Source organism: Empidonax traillii, unplaced genomic scaffold (assembly GCF_003031625.1).
Source record: "Empidonax traillii isolate 1590-97213 ecotype Southwest subspecies unplaced genomic scaffold, ASM303162v1 scaffold51:size1492887, whole genome shotgun sequence".
In the NCBI taxonomy this organism is placed as follows: Eukaryota; Metazoa; Chordata; class Aves; order Passeriformes; family Tyrannidae; genus Empidonax; species Empidonax traillii.
Genome location: NW_020955244.1, coordinates 575,158 through 589,343, shown reverse-complemented (window position 1 = coordinate 589,343; position 14,186 = coordinate 575,158). Strand labels below are relative to the sequence as shown.

The following is a 14,186-nucleotide window of genomic DNA, read 5'->3' as shown; positions in this document are numbered from 1 at the left end:
TACTATAAAAAGAAATTGGAGGAAGACTGTCATGAATTACCGCTCTACTATGGAAAACACACTGAACTGCAAGTTACTGCAGCTCCATGTTCTACTGTGAGGCAGTTTCTGCTCTGCTTACAGACATTACAGACCTTAACTTCTCAAAAGCTGTAACATTTCTGAAACTGACTACATCTAGGAAATAAAGCAGCAGAATGAAGCCCTCTAACTAATGTACAAGAGGTAATTAGTGCACCACGTCACAGATGGAGTGGCAAGGGCACAAATCAAGACAACCACCTGCAGAGTACTCCTGCTCAGTTAGTACTCCTTCCAGTCAGTTAGAAAGGAAATAAAGCACAGTGGTAATACCTCCAAGACCACAGGTCTTTAGAACTTAGTCCTAAAGCACGGGAGGGGAGTGCATGGCCTTAAGGCACTTCGAAGAGTCAAATATTATTCATCAGCATTCCAGAAAGCTTCCCCACCCGCCCTACCCTTCCGCTGGAAATGTTGTAACACCCACATTTTTCCTGCAGCCAGTTGAACGTCTGGAACTGAGGCCATAAAAGATGATATGCACTCACACTCAACAACCATCTCCCTATAAAAAATAGTAGTCACCCAGCCAAGCAAGTTAATCCATTTCAATCAGGTGGCATTGTAAGAAACAATGTAAGAAATTAAAGAACTAAATCGAGGAACCAAGTAACACAGAACAAAGTAAGAAAACACAGTGGCTCTCCAAACCTTGACCAAGAACCAATTCTGATTCAGAGAAGGAAGGGAAGGAGAGAGAGATGAGGGGAAAGTTGAACACAGAAGCTGCAGAATACTATTAATTTTTTATTATAAAGTCCCTGATGAGAAGAACAGCCACAACTTTGAGGGCATTACGTCAAACAGTTTTGACTAAATGGCTCCTAACTGTGGCATGTGTACATGCTACAAAGAAAAACTGCAGAAACAGATCAAGTACATAACATTACAGGCATACTGCTGGCAACATTTTGGCCATTTGGTTAAGGAAGACAAAAGTAACTTCATGCCTTATAAAGAGGCTCACAGAACAGCGTACATTTTAAGTCTACAGTAGGTAAATATATAATAAAAGTAAAGATTGCATTTTCTGCTTTTTCCAATCACTTAAAAACCACAAATGCTAAAATTTTGGACAATATCCTCCTTTCTAGAAGGATTACAAATCATTTCAGTGAGAAAAATACATAGGAGTTAAATTTTGGCCATAGAATATGAGTACAGCTTCCTACAAGGCTAAAAATTAGTTTATGTGCTGCAGTAGAGTTTAATTTTAACGTCTGAGTACAGCCAGCAACTTCCTTTACAGAGAACAACTTAAATGATTCCTTTTATTTTGTTTGCCCTTAAAAAACAGTTCTATCTCCAATTCAGAGCAGTGCAAAGTTCCCATATATCTTAAGAGTAGTTTTATCAGACTGAACTCTCTCTGGAACATGTCCATGACCTATTAGTTTGGGGAAAAGTTTCACTCCACTTATTTCTTTAAACACGGAAACTCTATTTTCAGTGCATGTTGAACTTCAGAAACTCTGCTCTGCCTCTACTGATACCAACCAAATCTACATTTCTAACATCGTCTAGGATGTGCAGTGTTCACAGAATCATAAAATGGTTTGGATTGGGAAGGACCTTAAAGATCACAGAGTTCCAACCCCTTTGCCAGGGGCAGGAGCACCCTTGACCAGACCAGGTTTCTCAGAGCCCCATCCAACCTGGCCTTAAAGACTCACAGAAATCTACAGCTTCTCTAGGAATCCTATTCCAGTGCCTCACCACCCTCATAGGAAGGAGGTTTTGTCTGATATATAACATAAACCTATTCTCTTTCAGTCTGAAGCCATTTCCTCTTGACCCGTCCTTACACGCCCTTGTAGAAAGCCCCTCTAGATCTTTAGTTCTTTTCAGGTACTGGAAGGCACCAACCAGGTCACACCAAAAGCCTCTCTTTTCCAAGCTGCACAGTCCCAATGCTCTCAGCCTTTCCTCATAGGGGAAGTGCTTTATCCCTCTAAATCTTGGTGACCCTCCTCTGGACTCACCTGAACAGGTCAGTGTCCTTCCTGAGTTGGGGAAATGTTGTGAATGTTATTAATTGCAAAACATAGCAATGTTGTTCCTAAAACAATAATATAAGAAGGTGTCTAAGTGAAAAATAAGTTAATTGGAATGGTAATTAAAATTGCAAGACCTTTTTTTTTTTTTTTTTTCTTTTTAACCAGAAGGTGGATTTGGCCTTCCTACCATCTGTATAAATTCTAAGGCTTGATATCCATTTCTTTGATTTTAATTGAAAAGGAAAGAAAACCATTCATCCTTTAGGAATGGACAAAAGTTCACCTCTGAAATTACATCAAGACCTGGCGAGGTCTGTGTGGCTTATAAATGCCTCTAGCAAGTCTGGTCCAAGTTTCTAAAGCAGGCCAGAACAGGCTAGCTGGATGCACTAAGGAAGATGCAAAACCTCTCCTAGTCAACCAAAAAAACAACCACCCCACCAGTCCTTCCCAGGAAGCTGGACAAGTTCCCAATGGCTCTCACAGAAAAAGAAGTTAATGACTTGTTTTCAACAAGTATACACTTGGTTACACTTCCACAGCAAAAGAGTGTTATTCTGATGAGAATCACACGCACGTAACTCAGATATCTGCATCACTGCACTGGAAGAAGGAGCAAGTTCCCTCTCCCAGCTGAAGTGCAGTTAAGGGAAATCTTGACACCATAACTATGGCACAAATACATATAAAGGAAAAACTGAGCCCTGAAGGAAAGAAACTGTGGTTGTGAAAGGCCAAAGAGTCCTGATGTTCCAATCATTCAAATTCACCATGCAGATATTCTTAGGATATATAAGATATTCTCAACAGATGGTCTCTTCAGCAAATAAAAGGTTTTCCAATGAGTCCTAAAGCTCTGAGCAGCAACCTGACCCGTCCAGAGGCCAAATCTCTGGCAGCAATTTTTCAAAACTTTTTCTCTAGACTCCTGAATCAGAGGCAGGTGCTGCTTTGTACACAGTGTGTAACAGGGGGCTATCTTTGGCTGCTCACACACCATCAGGTGAGGCACACAGCCAAAATGTATGTGCAACAACTGAAGGACACACTTAAGCTGGGGACGTGAAACTCATTTCTAACAGACTTGTTCCACTCCTTTTGAAGTAGAAGTCTTTCCCTCTTAATGTACACAGATTTGTATACACATTTTGTTATGTACTTATTGAAACAACAGAGCCAAGATGATTGTCAGTTAGGAAATTATGCTTCTGGAGTCAAAAGTAGCACCAAAATTCACTATTACAGATAGCAGTTACGTATTTCAAAAAAAACAAACAAACATATTTTGACAGTACTCCACAAACTGCTTATCTTTGCCTACCTAGGAAAAAAGCAGTCAGATAGTAAATGGGTAAAACAGATATTCTACTTCTAGAAAATCCCTTTTAAACATATAGAAGGGGAAATATCTCTAAAATATTTTCTTAGGAACACGTTAAAATTAGGATATACATCTCAAGATTATTGGAATTTGAGAAAGAAAATTAAATGACAGCTCTTCACAAATACTTTGTGCAAACTCTCACCACTTGCCTTTAACCCACATTGTTCCTGTGATACGAAGAACACTATTACCACAATGTCTGCAGTATCTACACCAAACTTTGAATGCCAGTTTGCTTTACCTTTGAGGACACTTGTGCCCTTGGAATGTAGACACAGGGACATGTAACATCCACTTTCTTACCTCTCCAATCTCCAGCAGGCTAGTGTGTGTGCCAGTCCAGTACTGAGAGAACCACAAACAACCTTTTTAATCTCCTATGTTTATAGTACACCATAAACTCAAGAGACAAGAACCTGGTACTTAAAATACTCTGAGCACTGTTACAGGTTCGATGTGCTTCAAAAAAATAAACAAAGAATTTGATGCACTCACAGCTAATGTGAGATCACCCTAAAGGAAGAACCCAACTCATTGTCCACAATTAAATTCTCTTAACTTTATGTTCACAAGTGAAAAGATATACTATATCCTTTCATGCAATACCATGTATGAGTTTGCATGAATTTCCTAAAAGTTGCAATCACAGCTTGTTCTGAGACAGGTCTCTGAAAAAAGATGGTTTTATATTATTTTCTAATGATAAAAATCAATATAAAGAAAAAATCAAGAAAAAAATGAACTACTGAAGAATTTAATTTTTCTTTTAAAATTAGGTCAGTGAGTAATAGCCACATACATGAGATACCACCTGTTAACTTCTTTGAATACTGTAGAACAGTGAGTCCTAAAAATGAGATTTATATCTTATACTTCTGTATCAGAGGAATACACAAAGTACGAAATGCAGAGCTATACCTCTTCAAACAAGATATTTAGTTAGTTGCACAACAAAACGCACACCTAGCAGACAGCAGACATTTTTGCACCAGGCTTGCCAAAAAAAGTTCCTTATTATGTTTAGCTCTTTCTAAAGCATGCTCTGTTTTGAAGTTCTAGCTTTCTTCTCGGGCTCCCCTCCTCTGTCCTCCACAATCCAAACAAAGTGTACAAGGCTAAAATGGTGGACTGAAACAATCACTTCCAGCAGAAGACTTATAAGAATTTCCCTAGGTCTGACTCTCGATAATGGGAGTACCCATAGACAGAATCACAGAATCGTTTAATTTGGAAATGACCTCTAGGATCAAGTCCAGCTGTTAACCCAGGAACTGCCACGTCCCCCATTAAACCATGTCCTTAAGTGCCACATCAACGTGTCTGGTAGCAAGGCAACTGATTTCACCAAACAATTGCCATATACTCTCTCTAACGCACCCAGAGCACACCCTTTGACAGCGATAAGACAAGCATCTTTAACTGGGTTTTTACCAAAAATTACAAAACAACTTCTGTGTGGCTGATCTCCTGCTGTGTCCACATCTAATAAATTCTACCTCTTTAAAATACTCTGATGTGGGAAGCAAGTCAAGAAGGAAACAAAGAATGTTGGCTTTTACATGCAGACTTCGGTCTCATGCCTGAGATTCAAGTGTTGCCAGTAAGGTAACCAAATGCGTAATAAGGTCATGAGGAACTAGAGGAGACAGGAACAACCAGCAGTCAGGAAAGAACTGTGGAGGTGAGCAGTTATCCGCAGTTGACCTCTGATGCTCCCAGGATAACCAGCAGCAGCTCTAGCTCACTTCTTTTCACCTTACACATTCTGCATCAGTATGAAGAATTTGTAGAGCATGAACCTTTTCCATAGTTCTGCAGATATTGTTTCCTAATGTCTTAAGCTAGCACAACAACGTCTATTCATTTAGAAACTTCCATAATACCAAGACTTGTGACAGGCAGTAAATTGCCTGCTACTCTAAAGAGAAAGAAGCAAACACAGAAAATTATGGGGGGGGGGGAGGGGGGGAAGAAAGAATTACAGATCCAGAACCTCGAGCTGCCATCAAGATTTTTTTATACAGATTAGTTTGAAACCTCCTGCCTCCCAAAAAAACACAAAGTAATGCATTCTATTATAAAAATCAGTTGCACAATACTTCCCAGTAACAAATGGCTCCAGTACTGCCAAAAACCTCACAGCCAACTTTCCAAGAGAAACACCTGGAGGGACTACAGCTTTTCATGTTATATATCACAGAATGAGTATTTCACATTTAACTGGCTATGGGCAAGCACAAATACAATTACACCAATAAATATAAGCACCTGTTTAACTCCTAAAAAAAAAAAAAATCAAACAACCAAGCCAACTCTGTATTTCAGGTATCTCAATTTTTAACCTTCACACTGCACTTGCAATTGCTCCTCAAAAAGCACTGACACTGCTAACAGTGAAAATAATTTGTTACGCTGATTTCCAGAGCCCTTACTAAATATTCATGGTATCAAATTGTTCATAGAAGTCATTTCCAAATAAATCCTACGAGCTACAACTCTATTAGGTTATTTTTATTTTTCTTTAAAACCAGATAGATTGGAAGTCAATCTAGAGTACTTCAGTTAAAGAGCAAGAAATAAAGATGAAGAAAATAAAAATATTTCTGGTTCAGATTGTTCAGCAAAGTATCTTTGAATTTTTTCATATTAGTATCTTTTTTTATTTTATGTAAGACAGCTGATAGATCACAAAAAAAATAAAACATTCCTACTCTTGCTTATATACATAGGACCACAAAAGAGGGTCAGAGGCTGAAGGAAAAATTTTGTTCGTGTCTAAGGAGCCAGAGGAAATACCATGTCCCCACTAATTCCAGTAAGAATTTTTTATATATATAAATGCAATATTTAGTTTACATTCTGAATTTGCTACATTCCAGATTTTATATGAAACTTTTACCACATTTCCCCAAGTCCTTCCAAATATTAGAGACTGTCAACTGAAGAAAATATTAAAAAATCCCAACAGCTAAGCTATTAGCCATGTGAAAATGCTTAACAATAAATAATAATGTGGAAAGTCTCTATTAGAACCATGCATTTATATTAATTTTCCCTCATTTAAAACTGATTTATATCAGGACCACAAAATTAACCTTATGCACTTGCTGAAATAAAAGAAGTGAACACAAAATAGCAATGGATGGGCACTGATCATTGCAACTATTTTAACTGATCGTATAATTTTTCCAAAAAGTGCAAACAACCAACTACAACAGTCAGACAGAAGGAGCAACATGTGTGTGCTTCACCATGCTCAGTGAAAACTCACTCAGGCCAAGGGCCTCCTCATTACTGGTCACAAAAAGTGACATGGATGAGGCAAAATAAAATGAGAATGGGTTGGATCTTTCTGCACTAAATATATATAGAATATATATAGAAGAAAGCTTTTACCCACAACAAAAAAAGTTTGCTTTTGAGTTTTTCAGGATTCTTTTCTCAGTGTAAAGTCCTGTGGCATCACTGTTCTAAAAGCAACACAGAAATTAAATCTGCTTGAAGGCAAAAGTGACTCTTATTAAATCTCTATGAAGTAAGAGTAGCAGCACAAACCAAACCAAGCCTAAAGAACACTCTTGTTTTTTAAGGTTTCCTATCACAAATACTTCATCTGAAGAATGAGAAAACTCCAGATACATCCCTGAATTATTCAGGAAATCCCAGACATTACTGGAGGAGAGAGTGATACAAATCCTCGATATTTCTAAGGAAAAATAAACAAAAAGGTAAAGCTCAGATTAAAAAAAAAAAATAAAAAAATAAAAAAAGCAGAACTTCTTAGATCATAAAAGAGGCACAGGTCCAATTCTTTTAAATTTTCAGTTATACTCCTGCTCCTTGTGCCATGTGGGAGCAAACAAGGTGATTATCCAATTCCCATGTGATCTAATTGTTGGCCATATCGATCACCACCACTGGCCTACCCTGGCCTCCAGTCAGGAGGCCTGGAGACACACTATCAGTAACGCTGCTGCTGCTTTTGAGAACACACGCAGGGTCACTCTGGAGGAGAAAAGACAACGCAGAAACAATCACACCTTGTCGATGTCACCTGGGGAGTCTTTCTGCTGTGACTTGTCTCTCTCGCATTGGCCTTTTCAGCCATCAGTGCTCTTGGAGCAAACGTGGGGACAGCCCTTCCCAAATCTCCGTTCTCGAAGCCCAGCCATGATGGTGATGATGATAATTGCTGCCTATGTGCACTATCACCCACAATTCTCGCTTTTAAGAATTGGTACTTAAAAATCCGTTCTCTGAAGCCTTTCATTCTGCTTAAAAAGATGGTGCAGAATGGTGCTAATCCAGCACTGCTGAGTCTATTCTGATTTTCAACCTCCCTGCTAGAATGCATTATTTCTACTATGCCTTTATCTTCTGTTTGTACAAACGCACGCCCATCTTAAAAATGTTCCGGGCAGTAGAAGTTTAACAAAGTATTTCTACTGCCACCCATTACCTGTTTTTCTTATTTTTGTCATCTACAAACAGTACATAAACTGATATCAATTGCATGCCTTCATTTTACCAAATGAGCATCAGCGTTTTTTGCTGCACTAATTAAGGAGATACACGTTGTCAGCAAAAAGAGAGAGGGAAAGGCACAGAGGAAGACGTAAAGGCCTCGCAATTATTTTCTTAGTTTACTCTGCGCAGCAGCCATGCAAGCCTTCTCCTTTGTGTGCGTCCATCAATGAGAGATCTGTTGTGCTCTTGCACAAAGAACAAAGATGCCTTTATCAATTCTCAGAAGTCTGTAGGACAAACCGTCCGTGTTGTCAAACCCCCTAAAACACTTCCAGCAAATAATGAAATCCACCAGTGACAAATGTCAACATGCTAATTTGTTAAATACAGAACAAAAGGAACATTCAGGAGAGGTGCTTCATTTCATGTTATATCAGCCCTGCAATTTGTAACAACTTTATGGCAGCCCACAGATAATACAACATTAGAACACAAGAGCACTGTGATTATTTAAACTAGAACAATCTACTCTCCTTACAACAAAACTGTAAACAAAGTCTTTTGGAAACATCAATGTCCTTGCTATGCATTCATTTTTCTCCTTTTTGGAAGATTATTTCCAAGTGAAATCTTACACACAGTCACAGATTCTCTTTCACACACAGTCCCATTGATTAAATTACATCATATCCAGTGAAAGAAGAGCTTCAGTGTGCCTCAGCAATACTTTATCATTATACAGGACATCCAGCTATTATTGTCAAATCCTATAGCAAGGGCATAGTTTAACTTGAAGCTCCTAGTGTGCATGTGAATTACTTCATTCATCACACAAAGAAATCAAGCTATTATTACTGAAGCACATATCAAGGGGTGGTTTAACTGGAAATAGCTGGCATAACCGAGAACTGTGTTAAACTGACATAATGTTGAGTGTCACAGACTAACAAACTTTCACTGTTTCATCTTCTATCAACTCCTCTTTTCATACACCTCCAGATTTGTTTCGGGCCACCATAAGGACTAAACAAATATTTTTCCAGTTGTCCAGGACGCTGACACAGAATGCATTCACCTGTTCTCTTTGAAGATACCAAAAAGAAGCAAACACCTTTATATTCTATGAACATCTATTGCATCCAACATTTCTTCTGCAGATTTCCAGTCTGTGCTTTGTGAATTCATCCCATCCACTTGAATATAGAATGGCAGTTCTGAAGTTGTTAAATTGATAATGCCAAATTCTGTATTTGGCAAAATGCTAACGCTGATACAGATTCTATTAGCAAGTATTTTTCCAAGTCCAAAAGAATATAGTAAGGTGGTTTCCCACCTTGCAAGACCAAAGCAACTAAACTATCACGGGTCAAAAGATGCTAATTTCGATGTCTTCTTGTTTAGTTGCTTTCTTGTTGTTGTTGTTTTGGTTTTTTTAATCACTGAGGAAATTAAATTTTAAAATAAAATTTTAAATACAATTTTAAAATTTAAAATCACTGAGGAAATTAAATTTTAAAATAAGCAGAGAATTTTTGATTGCTTCCCACATAGTCTCCTGACAAGAGTTCTGCTAACACACTAAACACACTCTTTTTTTGTGAGGTCATGCATTCATATCTGCATGCGGATATTGGCCTCTCACAGGACATGACCATATTCCAAAATTTCTACCCATACCAAAGAGAATTTCCAATTAAAATACAGTTAATAACTGTTATTGGTTGGATACTTCCCTGAAGACTCACTTGGGTCTATGTCTTGACAAATGGTTAAAATTTGTTTCTACATATTCTGTCTTCCAGCACCAATCAATTTGTTTTAAACCTCAAATGGTATTTGGCATTCCCATCAGTTTAGAGCTATGAACCTGAAGATCAAAAAGCTGTATAATTTTTCAGAAGGTACAGATTGATGTTTCCAAACAGGTAGCAATTTGACAGCCCAGTCCAGTCACACTGCTGTAAATCTAGTCAATCTCCACGGTGTAATTTCTCTACCTTTTCAGTTTTAGCACAATTTAATGTCAAGTGGGACAGCACTCCTTGAGATTTGCTTCAGCTCAGGGTATGTCTCTGGCATAGTGTACGTACGTGCTTGGCTGCACTCAAATTTTAGTATACTTGTCAGCTGCAGATTAGGAAACACCTAAAAAGATGAATTTCATACTGAGGTTATATTCTGGTTTCAAACCTCTAGATCTCTCATGCTGTCCTCACCACCTGTTAGCAAAGTCACCGGTAGGAACAAGAAGCTGTTCCTCTCTGCATGGCCTGGCTCTGCCTCTCAGGGTGTTTCTGCTGGGCTCAATTCCAAATTCTGGAGATAAAAGCTCTTCAGTGACAGCAACACATACCTCACTCCTGTCGACAGCCTCAGCTCCATAGCTATAACTCCAGGAGGTTAAATTTAGCTAACTGAGCATCCACTGCAAACTATCACAGTTACACAGACACACACAGACAGGACGTAGCTGTTTCTTCTCAGAGAGAGAACAAATACCTCTGAGACTGCACTGCACTTCCTGGGAACTCAGAGAATTTGCATTTCCACATGTGCACTGTTGCATTAACTCAGATCAACTGCCCAAGCAAAAACTTGAGCTTCAAGAGAAAAACAACATATCTAACCTGCACTATCAGACAGCAGAGTAACACCAGGACCTGTTCAGACTCAGAGGTCTGTTTCTCAAATATTATAAAGAAAAAGAAATAAATAGCTATTAAACAGAGACTTGGTTTATACCAACAATAAAAGGATGTGCCCACTGTGATTTTTAATAAAAAGTTGTTTAGTTAATAAAGAGAATTCATTGAATTTTATTTTCTCTGCCACTAGATCGCTTTTCAGAAAATCATCCAAAGCTAAGATTTTACAAATACTGCAGACCTCTAGCACAGTTTCATTTTATCCTTAAGTCCTTCCTTGCAATAAAAGCATACAGTTGGGGTTTTTTTTAAGTCAGGCATCTTAGTGCCACTGAATTATTCCAATTGCTGTGGAGAAGTGAGTGAATAAAAGCAGTTCTCTCTGCACTCTTTTAGCACATCTAGCCTGTCAAAAGAAACATGGCAACTCAAATTTAAGTAATGAGATTCAGAAAGAGGAATTCACCTCTAAGTCTGTTTGTTCCGGGGCATAACCTGCACCTACTGCTTTTACATACATACTATGGACTATTACTATGTAATGTTCAGCATTACAAATACATCACACGAAATCAAGATCAGAGAAGCAGCACTGACCCTAAAAACTTTTTACCTTATTATGCTACTGAATCCAGTGGGGAAGAGAAAAAATTTTCCCAAAGAACTCAAAATTGTGTTCTACAGTTCTTCAGAAATACCTTTGCATTCTTTCCAAACTATTTTGTCTCTAATATGCTGCATTTTTATCTGCAGCATTGTACTGTAAATAAAATACAATGGTGCTTCAGCTAATGCTGAGAAGTGCAAGAAATTTTAGGTGCAAAGACAGAAACCTTTCAAACATTGTAATATATGTATGTTAAATATATAAGATGGCAGCAAAGCCATTTCTGTCAGTGACAACAAATTTCTTTGTGCATTTCATCATGCTGCGGTCTAATTTAGGCCCCTGAAAAATCTGCTCAGTGACCAAGCCACATGCACCTTTCTGTTGGTGATCTACAAAGTTATTGTCAATAAGACTAACAAAGCTATTCAGAATTATCTCATAGCTTTAATTCAGTATCTGTCATTACCAAGCTAGTGATCATACAAAAAAAAAAAATGTATTCCTGGCAGCAAACTCCTCTACATTCACTTGACAAAATAACTCTGCATACAACAAATTAAATTCACTGTACTGGTTCCTTTATAGTTCAAAATACTACCTTAACTTTTACCTTTAAACAGTTCAAGCAGAAGAGCACAATTTTGCAAGTAAAGATCCTTGAAAATCTAAAATTATTCTACAATAAAGGGAACTGAAACTTTAATAAATATCAATACAGCTTCATATTACAAATGTGACAGATTATCAAATAAATATGACTTCACTGTTCGATTTCAACATTTAAAACTAGGCTTCTAAGTCAGAATTATTACAAACTTGTAAAAACAACACACATAGTAAGCTTCTTTGTTAAGCAGAGACATAATTTATGCAGTACTGTGGAAAGAGCAGGCAGTCATCACAAACCAGATGCCTGCCACCCGACTAAAAATTGGACTGGCCTTTAATCTGAAAGAAATTACATCATCTATTTTCTTCATGTTGCCACAGACAAAGGAAATCCAAAAACCACCCCAGAAAACAGAGCTGCTATTTTATTCAGAAGCCAAAATCTCCAAGCAAATTTTTCATATACTCAAACCCATATATCTCCATTCATTTATCCCAAATTCACCACAGACCCAACTCCCTCCCAGAAAAGGGAAACACGCAACACCCTTTTCTCACCCTTGGAAGAATGCTCAGCAGTATACTTGTCTTTCTGATCTTCCCAAGGACAAACCGCTCATGCATGTGTTCTTCCACCAATTCCAACAGTTTAACCCTCAGTCTATATCCCAAGATTCCTGCTAGCCTGAAGGTAAATCTCCTGTAGCCACAAACTGGGGGAAGCCTAAGTGTGTGCAGAGAAAATATGTATGACAACACCCTGACTGCAATGTATCCCACATCAGCCCTTGGAAAAACGAAAAATTTTGTTTGAAATGTCCAGTCAAATATTACGATCCACAAGCCAACAGACGCCAACTTCATAGGATAAACTACAATATTTTGACAGCACTAGTAATTCTGTAGTTCCACGGTTCATCTTTTCCCAAAATCCGCTCCTTTAGTCAGCACAATCAGAAGAAATCTATGTCAGAAATTCAGTCACTGAAATCTGAAGTAAGGCAGCAAAACATCTTCTAAACCTATTTAAAGATTTAGAGTTTTGGTGGTAGCACAGACCCACTTTGGAAAGTATAAGGGTTTTAATTCATATTCTTTTACTAAAAGTTCGCGATGTTGCAGGCTGGAAGGGATGGAAAGCTACTTCGGATGAAACAGTTTAATATATATTAAGAATTCAAGGTTAATAGTTACTGTGGTCACTTTGGGCCACTGGCCTACTTGGGTCCCCTCCCAGCATCTCACCCTCAGCTGAGGGAAGAATGTCACAGTGCTGATGCTCAGCCAGACCCAATGCAACCTTTCAAATAATACTATTTCCTAACAGGAATCCTTAAAAAAAAAAATCTTTTAAAAAAACTTTAAAATTAACTATATGTGTTATACTACCGAAGAGAAGAATTATCATTTTTACTTTAAATATAATGAGACACAAGGGCTACATTATTGTTCTCAGGATACAGCAGTCTGCTTTTCATTCCTTCCCTCACACATCAATGAACAAATACAAGAATGCAGAATAATTTGGAATGACCAACACATCAGAGAAATCTGCTCTGTATGTGACATAAGAACCTTAAAAATTTGGTAGTGGCAGAGATATACAAAAGCTAGTAAATAAACTTTTTTCAGATGTTTATTTACAAGAGAAGCATAATAACCATCTCTCATTTTATTGGCTTCACCAGTGCATTCACTGCAAAAGTCTCAGCACAGGGAACAAACCAAAGCATTAATATCACTGCTGCCCAGATTTCCCCAAACATACCCTATAACGTCCTCTCCCCTTCCAACACGTTCCTCGTTGTTGTTTAATGAATGTTCTTAGGTATTCCATTGAACATTCCCAAAACAAGCACGTGGATATTCATGACAGAACAGGGTATCAAATCAGTTCCATTAAAACAGTCTTTTCTGCTTGTACTTACATGTCAAGGAGGAAAACAACAAAAATTAGAACAGTTACACCTCAGGAAAGAGAAATAATCTACTGCCAAAGAGACCTAACTCACAACGGTTAAGCCTCGAATAAGCAGATTACAATGATTAGCTGAAAGTAAAGTTTGTTAAAATACTTGCTTTGACATTTGAGCATTAGTAATAACAACAGACATCAGCCCTACAATTTTAAATCAAGCAACCTTTGCAATAAGCAGAAAGGGAAGAAAATATCAAGAAATCCATCATTTCCTGAGGGATTTGCCATATTTATTATCACTGAAGATTAAAATCACCCACCATTAAGAACTGTATCTATGCATCCCATTCAGATGTCGAAAGTCTAAAACTTACGTGACCAAGAGAGGGATTTCTAAGCAGATAGTAAATAAAAGGTTAAAATAGAAAGGTTGAAAAACATCCAAAGAATTACATATAAAGGAGCAGGCCACTGT

General features: G+C 37.9%; 1 protein-coding gene across 5 annotated transcripts in view; it reads right to left on the bottom strand.

The window, feature by feature from the left end:
* AOPEP (aminopeptidase O (putative)) overlaps window positions 1-14,186 on the bottom strand; it is a 157,002-nt gene that overhangs the window by 104,526 nt on the left and 38,290 nt on the right. The gene's annotated exons all lie outside the window — the stretch shown is intronic.